The sequence below is a fragment of the Papio anubis genome, chromosome 7, assembly GCF_008728515.1.
Source record: "Papio anubis isolate 15944 chromosome 7, Panubis1.0, whole genome shotgun sequence".
Taxonomy (NCBI): Eukaryota; Metazoa; Chordata; class Mammalia; order Primates; family Cercopithecidae; genus Papio; species Papio anubis.
The window spans coordinates 26177673-26191249 of record NC_044982.1 but is presented as its reverse complement, the minus strand read 5'-3'; the positions used below and the strand labels follow the sequence as shown (position 1 = coordinate 26191249).

The window sequence follows — 13577 nt, the reverse complement described above, 5'->3', positions numbered from 1 at the left end:
GAATAAATATGCTAATGCCAGAGTCCAGTGAGCTTTGTCACTCATTGTTCTACAGCTTCTGTGATTTGCTGCTGATTAATAAATAGAGACAGAACCTCAGAGTTTATGGATGAAGTGCATAAGGCCTAGATGGTAAGAAACATTTATGATGAGCCTCTGTGTGCCAGGTTCTAAGGCTGACACTTTTCATGAGCCATTACATATAAGTCTCCTAACAGCTCTTTTAAGGCAGATACAATCAGTTCCTTTATAGAAATAAGAAAAATGAAGCTCAGAAATGTTAAGAAAATTACCCCAAATCACACAGTTAGTAAGTTGTGCAAGAGGAAGGATTCTAATCCTACACTATTTTTAAGCAAAGTATAACATGTAAAAAGGAGGTGGAGGGTAGATTATGCAAGTAAAATGATTTTACAGACAGGTCATTATTGAATAAAACATTGAAAAACAAGGTATATTTTCTTTTCTTTTTTTTTTTTTTTTGAGACGGAGTCTCGCTCTGTCGCCCAGGCTGGAGTGCAGTGGCGCGATCTCGGCTCACTGCAAGCTCCACCTCCCGGGTTCACGCCATTCTCCCGCCTCAGCCTCCGAGTAGCTGGGACTACAGGCGCCCGCCACCACGCCCGGCTAGTTTTTTTTTTTTTTTTTTGTATTTTTAGTAGAGACGGGGTTTCACCATGTTAGCCAGGATGGTCTCGATCTCCTGACCTCGTGATCCACCCGCCTCAGCCTCCCAAAGTGCTGGGATTACAGGCTTGAGCCACCGCGCCCGGCCGTTATATTTTCATACTGCTAATAAAAACACACCTGTAACTGGGAACAAAAAGAGGTTTAATTGGACTCACAGTTCCACATGGCTGGGGAGGCCTCAGAATCATGGCGGGAGGTGAAAGGCACTTTTTACATGGCAGCGGCAAGAGAAAAATGAGGAAGAAGCAAAAGCAGAAGCCCCTGATAAACTCATTCAGATCTCATGAGACTTATTCACCATCACGAGAATATCACAGGAAAGACTGGCCCCCATGATTGAATTACCTCCCCCTGGGTCCCTCCCACAACACGTGGAAATTCTGGGAGGTACAATACAAGTTGAGATTTTGATGCGGACACAGTCAAACCACATCATTCTGCCCCTGGCCCCTCCAAACCTAATGTCCTCACATTTCAAAACCAATCATGCCTTCCCAACAGTCCCCAAAAGTCTTAACTCAGTTCAGCCTTAACCCAAAAGTCCACAGTCCCAAGTCTCATGACACATGGCAAGTCCCTTACAACTATGAGCCTGTAAAATTAAAAACAAGCTAGTAACGTCCTAGATACAATGAGGGTTCAGGTATTGGGTAAATACAGCCATTCCAAATGGGAGAAACTGGCCAAAACAAAGGGGTTACAGGGTCCATGCAAGTCATAAATCCAGTGTGGCAGTCAAATGTTAACGCTTCAAAATGATCTCCTTTGACTTCAGGACTCATATCCAGGTCATGCCAGCGTAAGAGGTGGGTTGCCATGGTCTTGGGCAGCTCTGTTCTTGTGGCTTTGCAGGGTACAGCCTCCCTCCCAGCTGCTTTCATGGACTGGTGTTGAGTGTCTGTGGCTTTTCCAGGCACACAGTGCAAGCTGTTGGTGAATCTATTATTCTGGGTTCTGGAGGATGGTGGTCCTCTTCTCACAGCTCCACGGGACAGTGCCCCAGTAAGGACTCTATGTGGGGGTTCTGACCCCACAGTTCCCTTCTGCACTGCCCTAGCAGAGGTTCTCCATGAGAACCTTGCCCCCGCAGCAAGGTTTTACCTGGGCATCCAGGCATTTCCATCCATCTTCTGAAATCTAGGCAGAGGTTCTCAAACCTCAATTCCTGACTTCTATGCACCCAGAGGCTCAACACCACGTGGAAGCAGCCAAGGCTTGGGGCTTCCATCCTCTGAAGCCACAGCCCGACCTGTACACTGGTCCCTTTCAGCCATGGCCGGAGTGGCTGAGACCCAGGACATCAAGTCCCTAGGCTGCACACAACAAGGGGACCCTGGGCCTGGCCCGGGAAACCATATTTTCCTCCTGGGCCTCCAGGCCTGTGATGGGAGGGGCTGCCGAGAAGATCTCTGACATGGCCAGGAGACATTTTCCCCAGAAAATAGGTTTTTCTTTTTTATTGCGTAGTAAGGCTGCAAATTTTCCAAACTTTATGCTCTGCTTCCCTTATAAAACTGCATGACTTTAACAGCACCCAAGTCACCTCTTTAATGCTTTGCTGCTTAGTAATTTCTTCTGCCAGATATCCTAAATCAGCTTTCTCAAGTTCAAATTTCCACAAATCTCTAGGACAAGGGCAAAATGCCACCTGTCTCTTTGCTGAAACAAAACAAGCGTCGCCTTTACTCTAGCTCCCAACAAGTTCCTCATCTCCACCTGAGACCACCTCAGCCTGGACCTTTATTGTTCAAATTGCTATCATCATTTTGGGCAAAGCCATTCAACAAGTCTCTAGGAAGTTCCAAACTTTCCCACATTTTCCTGTTTCCTTCTGAGCCCTCCAAACTGTTCCAACCTCTGCCTGTTACCCAGTTCCAAAGTCACTTCCACATTTTCAGGTATGTTTTCAGCAACGCCTCACTCTGCTGGTAACACTTTACTGTATTAGTCCATTTTCATGCTGCTGCTAAAGACATACCCAAGACTGAGAAGAAAAAGAGGTTTAATCGGACTTACAGTTCTACATGGCTGGGGAGGCCTCGGAATCATGGCAGGAGGCAAAAGGCACTTCTTACATGGCAGCGGCAAGAGAAAAATGAGAAAGAAGCAAAAGCAGAAACCCCTGATAAACCCATTAGATCTTGTAAGACTTATTCACTATCAGGAGAACAGCATGGGAAAGACCGGCCCCCATGATTAAATTACCTCCCCCTGGGTCCCACCTACAACATGTGGGAGTTCTCAGAGATACAATTCAAGTTGAGATTTGGGTGGGGACACAGCCAGACCATATTACAAGGCTCATAATTCAAAGATGGTTTGGTCTCTCTTAGCATTAGCTTTGCGAGATTCAGACTATATATTGTCCGCTTTAATCCTGTGCCAAATGTTATTTTATACTTCAACAGTATATTCATAAACTATAGAAATGGAAAGTGACTCAGTTATTCAACTTCCTCAGTTAACAGTAAAGAGCCATGAGAGGTAAAATGGCAGGCTCAGTGTCACATCACAATTAGTGACAGACAGACAGGATTTCTCTGGACCTAACACTAATCTCCTTACAGTAGTCAGGATAGCCAACCAGAGACTGCAGTTTTAAATCCATCCATTTAGATGTATGTAGATGCTAGTTCACCTTAAATAGCCGAATTCCTACTTTAGTATCTAAATCTAAAAAGGGTATTAGAGTAATTCTTAATATTATCTGGGATGACAAAATAAACACGAATATTCTCTAGTAATAAAAGTAGGTAGACTTAATACTTAGGAGCTTTTATTTTTAAAACCTGACCAAAATTCTGGTATAGCTGTTATCTTGTCAAGGGACAAAGAGAGTTAAATGTAGTTTGGGTGATAGAATACTTTTTTAAAGAAAAAGTGCCGCTCCTTTTTTTTTTACGAAGAGAGGAGTTAAAAGCATCCTGTTTTTTCCAGATTGCATTCATTCACTAAATATTTATATTTACACAAACAACTATAATAGCAGAAATGCTACATCCTTTGCACATTTTTCTGATATCTATTACAGAGCTGGGCTTTTAGTAGTCACCGATTGGTGGTGTCTTTTCCTATGTTTAGTATGTTGGATAACTTCAAAACAAAAGTCAGTGATGTTATGTCAGCTACTACTGATGTACTGCTATAGAGACAAAGAAGCATATGGTTCTTGACTATTCCAATGCTTATGTTGTCCAGAAACATGCAGTGTAGTATGCACTTTCTTAGTTATAATGTCATCAGTAACATGAAGTACAATGGCAGTTTCTTTCATTGTGCATGCACCAGAAGCTTAGAATGAATAGCACTCTTACCAGGCTGACAAGCATCAAGTTGCATTATGGTATCTATACTAAAAAACTGGCACTATCTAACTATAGCATAGGGCCTAGGAAGCTTTGTTTATATGAGTGACAAGACACATGAAAAGCACATTATCCATTGCTTCAACAACAGTGCATCACCCGACATATCAGCTGAAAAAGCCGAACCTTGGGAAGCTCAAACTTTATGACCTAAATTTCAAAATGTGCCAAACATCACTTTAGTAGAAAGGGTTGTGAATTGCAATGGCAATATAGAGAGAGAGGAAATAGTAAAGGTAAAGAAACAAAGAGGGACAGAAGTACACAATTCTAAGTGATTTTCATAGCAGACACTTAGCCCAAGTAAGCAAATACATTGCTAAATGACAAGAAATTGGCATGTGAGCTAAGCAAGTTTCTCGAGCCAAATATCTTAAAATAAAGGATCACTGGTGGGATGAAGAGGCAACCAAACCACAACCAGCTTGTACATTAGCCAAATATTGGCAGGTCAAGAAGGCTCAGCAAAGATTAACCTGCCACATCCTACAGGGGGTGAAGCTCAACTTACTGAGGATGATATTGAAAAGTCAACGATCAGGGAACAATTGATGTTATTTATCATTATGAGTCTCTCCACTTTCCCTAAAAACCCACACTGCAAAGCCAACTTAGAATTTAAGGGAGCAACATTACAATCTCAAGGATTTTGTTCCACATTAACCATCCAGTGGACAGTCCTGTGGAAGCATGTGATGATGACAGATATATATATATACACACACAAAAATCCACAAGTATAATGGCTGACACACACTCAGGCCTTCAGCTGTAGACTTGCACAAACACAAAAGAGAAATAATGCATGCAATGAAAGCACAGATACTCTACTAATATCTTTTAAGGCAAAATCAGCATATTTCATGCTCAGTAAATCAGTTATTAATAGTGGTGACATAGTGATGTTATCTGATTGGTGTGGTTTTCATGCCATTCATGGCACTGAAGGCATGATTTAAACTATCAGGCAGAAGTTCCAAGAACAACACTGTGATGTGAATTTAAATGAATATAATCAAGCTAGTGGTTCTGTGAAGTGCTGAAAGACTGCAAATTTGGCCACCAAACCAGTTAATAAACACACTTTGCTCACTGTGGTCAGGAAAGATGGTTGAGAGTATAGATGGAGTTAGTTCAGTTAGTAAATGTATTTTGAACACTTACTGTATGTCAGCCACAGTACCAGGCAAAACACAATGCCTTTCTTCAAAGAGGTTACTGTCTAGTGAAACATTTTATAATTTAGAAATACAGTGACATGTTTGTAGCAGCTATATGTAATTTAACAAATAAGCTGCTTTCTAGGTACCATAGTTATGTCTGGCAATTTTCTATGCAACTTTTAAAGCTTCTGATTCTGGATAAAATATTGATTGAAAGAGTTAAGATGTTCAACAGGTGATGGTATCAAAACGGTAAAACCCCTAATCTTGGTTCTTTTTTCTTTTTTTTCCTCTGAGACAGGGTCTCGCTCTGTTGCCTTGGCTAGAGTACAGTGGCACAATCACAGCTCACTGCAGCCTTGATCTCCAGGGCTCAAGCGATCCTCTCACATCAGCTTCTCAAGCAGATGGGACTACAGGTGTGTGCCACCATGCCCAACTAACTTTTGTATTTTTTGTAGAGATGGGGTTTTTACCAAGTTGCCTAGGCTGGTCTCAAACTCCTGAGCTCAAGCAATCTGCCTGCCTTGGCCTCCCAAAATGCTGGAATTATAGGCGTGAGCCACTGCACCCAGGCAATCTCAGTTCTCATTTATACAATTTTTTTCTATATGCTAGACCTCTGGCTACTAATTATAAAATGTATGGCAAATATCAAAGTGGTGATGATTTACCTTGATCAAACCTTACCAAGACCTGCTTGGGTTATCCATGTTACCACATGGGTCCTCACACAAATTATAGGTCACTTGGGAATTAGCTCCCATGATGCTATCAGCAGACGGTAATTATTCTGTTGGTAAAAGGCAGTTTTGCTTTGTTAAATTGATCAAACATTTATGTAAAGTCATGGTATTGATATCAGTATCAGAATGAACATGGATCTCACTCTGTTGATTGCCACTTTGATGGCATCAGTTATCACCTTAGGAAGGCGGGTAATTTCATACACATTTGAAAGGATGAAAGAAGATACCACTCACATCCATGCTTTCAACATGAGGGTTACAGCCCACAGGAAGATTTTAACTTATTCTCCTTTAGATTCCTTCTTTGTTTCCAGTTCACTTGTAATGACTCTCCAAGAAGAGCAATAAAGTATTGAACATTTAGCCTGAACATCTGTTGGAACAAATATTGCATGGGAAAGTTTTTCTATATCTGCTCTGTGGTATCAGTGTCTACAACTGCACATTCCTCTAAGAAATACAGTCCCAAAAGAGAAAGGGTAGAGAAATCTGACCTCAATTGTGGTCATTAGTGTGAGAAATAACACATTGTCTGCAGCTCAAAAGCAGTGGAATCAAGGTAGCCCCAGGAAGAAGTTGGCAGCCATTGTGGACAGCTGTCCCTCAGTGGCTCCAGTACTGCGTTGTTCTCACGTGAGATCTGTCTATGAGAAGTTCAGTCTATATCCAGTAATGGTTCTGAGAATCTGAATCTCATCTTCAGTTAATACCCAACAAATGATACATTTTCACATACATATACACAAGATCCTTGCTTCTGGAAAGTAAAGGCTGCCCAAAAACAAAATGAGAAGAATCATTATTGGGTTGTATGGCTTTGCCTTTAGTATTTATCTCAAAATGGGTCAAGGATAACACAAGGGTCTTGGCTCTCTTATTTGATATTATCTCAATATACAGAACTTTTAGATCCCTCTTCCTTTCCAAAAGTCCAATTTCATTCCTTTTTCTGAGAAGAGCAATAAACAGTGAAACATGAATGAGTAATGAAAGTTTAGCATAGTCAAGTCTAGTCGTACCAACTTCAAGTTGTGTATAACCATTATAATTGCTATTAGGAATTATGAATTATGCATACTGAAACCTGTAGGTCTAGTTAACCAACTTTATCAGCATACCAAGTAAATAAGTTATACAGAAATTCTTAAAAATCACAAAGTTAAGACTGTTAATATACACTAGAGACTTTTTTAGCCAATTAAATAAGATTTGGCACATGATAGGTCCACAAGAATTTAGTGATGAATGAATAAATGGACAGATGATTGAATTAAGGGAAATAATGCTTTCTTGAGTGGAAGGCCACTAGTGCTGAGGAAACTTAGGAATTGAAGTATGTAATTGTTGGCATATGTGCCTGTTCAATGATGGGAAGTTTTTCCAAAGTAGATAACAGCAGGTGTAATAAAATGCATGTGTATATTCATGTAGGCTGTTTTTAAAAGACATTATCTACATTACCACTTGGTACAAATTCCAAACCATAAAATCACTGAAGACATTGTAAACACAGTTTGAGGAGCTATGCTGTTTGCTCCATTTACTTGGTTTTGTTATTTATGCAAGACCTGTACATTCTAGTACTTTAACTGTTGCAATTGGCTGGAAGGGTGGGGAGTCCTTAGCAAAGCTTCTATTCTTGAAAATATTTAGACATTTTAGAATCGGAAAATTCTGGGTAGGTTTTCCTGTAGTCCATTCCTAAACAATAAGGGGAGGGGCATCAACTTGATTACAAACAAATATTTCATATTATCAATTATATTTAAGGGGGGTACACACTGTAAGATAAAAGGCCAAGACAAATCATATACGGCTATCAGCTCTCAGTCTTTCAGGGACAACAAGATGGAAAGGTAGAAAAGAATCCCTGATCTTGATGTCGACATTGAAGTAAAAGCTGGATGAGATTTAAATATCAAGGAATCATCAAATTAAAATCTTCCTTCACATGACAATGTCAAAGTCTGGAAATGTTACCCTGAAACACAGTGGTTGACTGTGAGCCACTGGTATAGAGAAGAAAAAATGAAATTGCGTGTGAAATGTCAATGTGGAATCATTGCCCCAAATCAGGTTGCTCTGAAGTTCCTGGGAGAGAGAAAACAGAATTACAACTTGACTCTAAAGACATTTGCAACCTTTACAATCAAATACTACTTCTGTCCTTCAAACCAAACAGAAGAACTATACTATAGGCCTTGATTTAATTGGATGTCTTGATGATGATCCTGATGAATGGGTAGAGTCCGGGCAGAGTCTTTTAGAAGGAGGAGGTGGGAAGTAACTTCTAGTAGTTAATCAAGCATTTTTGGAAATGACTTTAAGACCTTCACTTGGGTGAGCCTCAGGACTGAGTCACAGCTCAGACACCTGGGAGAACACATGATACTGGAAATCAAATTAAAAAGAAAATACTCTTGTACTTCACCTGGAAAATAGCCACTTTCATATTTTTGTTTTGGGATAGGCACTAAAACTCAGAGATGACTATAATAAAATGAATGTCAAGGCAGGGTTCTTGAAGTTGACCATTGATCAGAATCACCTGGAGGATTTGTTACAGCATAGATCGTTGCTTCTGAATCAATAGGTCTGGGGATAGCTAGAGAATATGTAATTCTAACAAGCACCCAGGTGATACTGCTGCTGCAGGTTTTGAGACCACCCTTTGTGAACCATTGCTTTCAGGAATCGTTGAACAAAAGGATATGTATCTTCCTCACAAAACTATGATTTACCCTCAGTGGAATCCAATCCGTGAGTTTACACGCAGTTAAAATTAAGAAATGAGCAATGACCACCACTGTTAATTTGGAACAGTCAAACTAACCTCACAAAAGACTTCTCCAATGGAAAAAAAAAATGGGAAACTCTTTCCACGGTACACACTGGCTTTATTGGCTGTGGTCTTGGTCAAAGCACAGAATGAACCTTGGCCAGCAGCATGAGGTCTCTCAAGCTGCAGCTGTTGGGTGGAGGCTGCTCTGCCAGTGACTCTGGGCAGGAAGTGCCTCGTTAGAACTGTTGCATCTATTTTACTAAGGCCAGAGGGGGGAAAAGAAAGAAAGAAAGAAATCTGTAGGTTTCTCCAAACCTCTTTTAATGCCCACCTTCCTAAAGCCACCATGTTAGATGACTTTGCTACCCATCACTGTTTTATTTCTGGTAACTAACAGCTTGGGGTTCATTAAGATGGGAAGTTTCAAATATGCTAAGTCATAAATCAAGCCTGTATCTTCACTCACAGTGGAATTAATGACAGCATAAATAAAATGAAAATCCAAAATGAGAGACAAGCACAGGGCACCCCGAATGAAAAACATCAGAAAGCTGATCACTTTGCACCCAGATCCAAACTGCTAGCCAGCAGTCTATAAAGACCATGAAGGATTCGCGCAACTTTCATCAGAAATGTGACTTTATAGAGCACATCAAGTTCAACAGGACTTCTCACAATGCTTCTTTCCAGGACCCTGCATCACATAAAGGATGAGGTGCTACCACAGTTTTTTCCTTCCAGTAAACAGTTTAAAATGTGTGTTATTAAAGGCAACCCAGCTTCCTCTGTGTTCATATCATTTTACAGAACTCCTGCCATCCTTCATTCCCTTATCCAGCTAAGTGCTGAGCAACAATGGACAAACAAAATCTAAACTAGCATAACCACTACCCTAGGGATAACACTGAATAAGAGTTATGCAGTATGATCTGATAATAGCTGGCTTCAAGAGCTAAGAAGAAAAGGGAGGAAAAAAGCTTGTAAAGGGGATATATTTGAAATTGTAATTTTAAATCAAATGTGCAATTGGACACACATTTTGGGAATTGCTTTTTTGGCTATTAGGTGATGAAGGTGATATGAATAGGTTCTCTGATATATGAAGTACCTACAAATACTGTAATAAAAACAGCTGTGTATTATCATACAAGGATGAAGAGTAATGATCTTATTTTACCCAGAGAAGTCTTTCACACCTGGTTAATAAAGATCAGCTCACATCTTAAGAAAAATAACAAAAGTGTTTCATGTAATAATCTCACTAACTCCTTATGCTTGCGATTATCCTGTTATCTTAAAATACATGCACAGGGCAAGTGAGTATGACTCTAGCCCACAGGCGGGCCCTAAAAAAGGACAGAAAGTTGCTTCTAAAGATCACTGAGGAGAGGACTGGATACCGGAGAAGGATATCAAAGAGAGACAGACTGGGAAAGATGAAATATTTCCAATAGAAATACAGTATCTCAAGGACAAAGAGATGCACTGTTTCGAAGTACAAATTTTCGCATTATTGGCAAAGTGTCTCGCACTTTTGAAAGCCATTTGAATGCTTGGTGGCTTCAAATGACTCACAAGTACACCTGACTCTCGGTTTAAAAATTTGTAAGAAAAAAAAAGAAAACTGTATAATTTGATGGAAAACCTAATACTATCAAAATTAAACTTGGCATTTTTTTAAGCAAGCATGATTTTAAGAAAATATTAAATCATTATGTAAAGAAGATTGTGAGCTAGTGATTAAGGAACATATAACATTATCCTACTTTCCCTCAGAATTTTTTTACTTTTAAATTGTAACATCCGAACTGTTGGTAGTTCAGGATCCACTAGTTTTGTTAAAATATATATATATATTGCCTCAAGCCAGTATTCTGATCTTTATTTCCAATGAAGTATACAGCTAAGATGACACAGAGTTCCAATATGTAAGGATAAATTGTAACTTTAATTTTATTTAAATAATATCAGTCAAACTGCTTCACTAAAAGTAATTAAAAATGAGAGGGCGACAAGTTGTGGGGTCATATGGGGCAACAGAAGATAGACTGCACAGGACAGCCTAGCATCTGTCTGTTTGAGAAAAAGAGAGCATTCGTCCAGAGAATGGCAATTGGCAACTGTGTAACTTCAGTTTCCTGAAACATAGCAAGTTATGTTGTAAGTACAGGTGACAGATATTGCAAGGCTCTGTTTGGACTATAGTAGCATTTCCCACCTCCCAACATTCTCATTTATATGCTCAGAGACATTAGGTTCTACATTATAAAAAATGGAGGCCATCAGATGATATATTGTTTCAAACATCTTCCTGAAAGGGAGCTAACATGTAGCTAACATGCAGTTTAGAAATCCAGTATATTCCTGTAGAGAGCAAGTTCACATCCACAATTATCACAGGGCTTTGCACCCACATCAGAATCCAGCTATGTTAGAGAAGAAAAGATGCCCAACCACAGAAGTATCCCTAGGGTTTTAGTCATAAGAATGGCCAAAGACATATGCAATATAAATCATTTCCTAATTTGCTACTTCTGAAAAGAAATGCAGGGGCTACAAACCCTAAAGTCGGCCCTTATAGTGTGGGTCGAACAGTTACTAGACTTCAGAGGTCCACAGTAGGGGCTATCCTGGTAGAACACTAAGGGTGACTTGTGCTGGGCTTGAATTTAGGTAGGATATGGCCATAGGTTTAGATATAGCAGGAGAAGCCAATAGGGGCAGATGAGGGCCAGATGAGGTTAGAACTAGAAGGTGCGGCTGGTTTCGCCAAAGAGCAGATTGGTTTACTTTGTTACTAATCAAAAGCTAGGGTGAATTTTCTGAAATTTATTTGGGGGCTTGGAATCTAAAGTTCTGCTTTTCCATGTAAGCATTTCTTCCAGCCTTAAATTAGATGTGTCGTGTTTTGTAAGGAAATGAAACTAAATGGAATCTTTCGTGGTTTAAATTTCTTTTGTCAAATAGGGATAAGTTGATATGTTTCTATTGCTAAACATTTGAGAACTTAAACGTTGAAAGATGGAACTATTTTCATATCATACTTTGGTGCATGAAATGCCTTTATATACAAACTTTCCCAAATTTCCTTTCCAGCTAAGGTTCATAATTTAGTTTTGATCCAAGAAAACCAGATGCTTTCGTGAGAACAGCTTCCTCATTTGAAGGCCATGAAAAATCACAAATTTTCTGTTTTGTTTTAAATTGAGAGAAAACACTGGAACAGTCTGTCTGGGGAGGGGGTGTAAGGCTCTTGGAAAATTACTCAAAGATCATTCACATTCTTGGCTACCATAGGATGTGTAGCTGCATTTATAATAAGAACAAATCCTGAGTAAAACAATTTGAGGTATTTATTCCTTCCTAAAAAAAAAGAGTTTGCTAAGTAAATGTGCCATCTCCTTATATGTTAGAATTTGGTCCTATTTTAAACACGATGTGTTATCTAACTACAAAATTCAATACAGATTAGAGAAAATGTAACAACTACTAAATGGCTCTAAATGTACTTTGCATATCACTGAACCGAGACTCAAAATGAAAAATGCACTTACCATACTTGAAAGGAGAAAAATGAAGAAAAGTAGGTTCATTTTCTTAAGTAGGTAGGCATTTTTTATACATGTAAACTTTAAATGCTGTATGTGTACTATTTTATTAAGTTATAGATTTTAGCTCTTTATTAGTAAAAAATAGGTAGGTAAACTATAACAATAAGAAAAGTTAGTGGTTCTGAGAAACTGGGTGCATAAAACGTTACATAACCAACTGGTTTTCAGCCTTCCAGTCAGACACTAGTCAAAGAAATAATATGACCTTAGCCAATGGGAAAAACATCAAGCCAGATTTCTCCCAGCTGTGTTTCTCCCCCTGTAGCCTTCAGCAACTTCAATGGAAGTTCAGTGTGTTTAGGGAGAAAGATGGCCAGAAGAATCAAATTATTAAACCAAAAAGGTCAACCTTCAAATTAAGTATTGGACCAGGCTTACTGCAGAATAAGGTTTATCCTTCCCAGTGTCCCTGTGCTACAAGCAATATGGTGGACCAGCTACCATTCAAACAGGGCCGATATCACATGTAATGGAGGCTATCCTGCCAAAAGGGTGAGTAAAGGAAAGAAGTTGTTGGCTTTAAGATGCACAAATCAAGCTATTAATGTTTCCTTAGCATTCTTTTTGATTTCCAACTCAAGGGTAGGGTAACTGCAAGAGATAGGAAAAATCCTCAGAGGAGACAGGTCCCTGGATTCAATTCTATATAAACAGGAGGCCAAGGAATTTTGACAAAATTATTGTTCACAAAAAGTTGACTTTGCCTTTGAAGTTCTTGTGTGTTCCATATTTAAGTCAGACACCTTCATTCATCCAACAGTAGCACAGGGCATTCAATAACATGATATAATGGCTTTTTTTTTTTTTAGATTGAAAAAGTTATTTCATAAGATTCCTCTCCATTCTGTTATAAAATCACTGGCTACTATGTTTTCAAGGATTTCTCAAGTAAATAATTTGAGTTACTTTACATTTTCAGGTCTAATTGGTTTGGTGCAATTTTTTTTAAGTGAACACAGATGCACTAATAATGGTTTAAATCAGTTCTTATTGAAGAGAATGGACTGCATGAAGGCCCTACTAATACATAAAAGAAAAAGTTATTTAACTAACATTTATCCATAGGAATTAAATAAAACCTGTTGATTTTCCCTCGTATATTCTTCTCTGCTGGTTATTTAGGACCAGGGAGATAAAATATTTTGATGTTGGTCAAACTATCAATGGAAATAAATTCTCAATACTTTAAATATTACCATACAGTGATATAGTTTATA

General features: G+C 39.1%; 1 protein-coding gene across 2 annotated transcripts in view; it reads left to right on the top strand.

Moving 5' to 3' along the window:
- The window catches only part of LOC103886387 (endogenous retrovirus group K member 5 Gag polyprotein-like), a 43183-nt gene that overhangs the window by 24006 nt on the left and 5600 nt on the right, over positions 1–13577 (top strand). Inside the window, exon 5 of one of the 2 annotated variants that reach the window (XR_004185376.1) lies at positions 5520–5555. The exons of the other annotated variant lie outside the window; for it this stretch is intronic. The gene's annotated coding sequence lies outside the window, so the exon portion shown is untranslated. Of the gene's footprint in view, positions 1–5519; positions 5556–13577 lie in introns of those variants that run through there. 2 annotated transcript variants of the gene reach the window in all.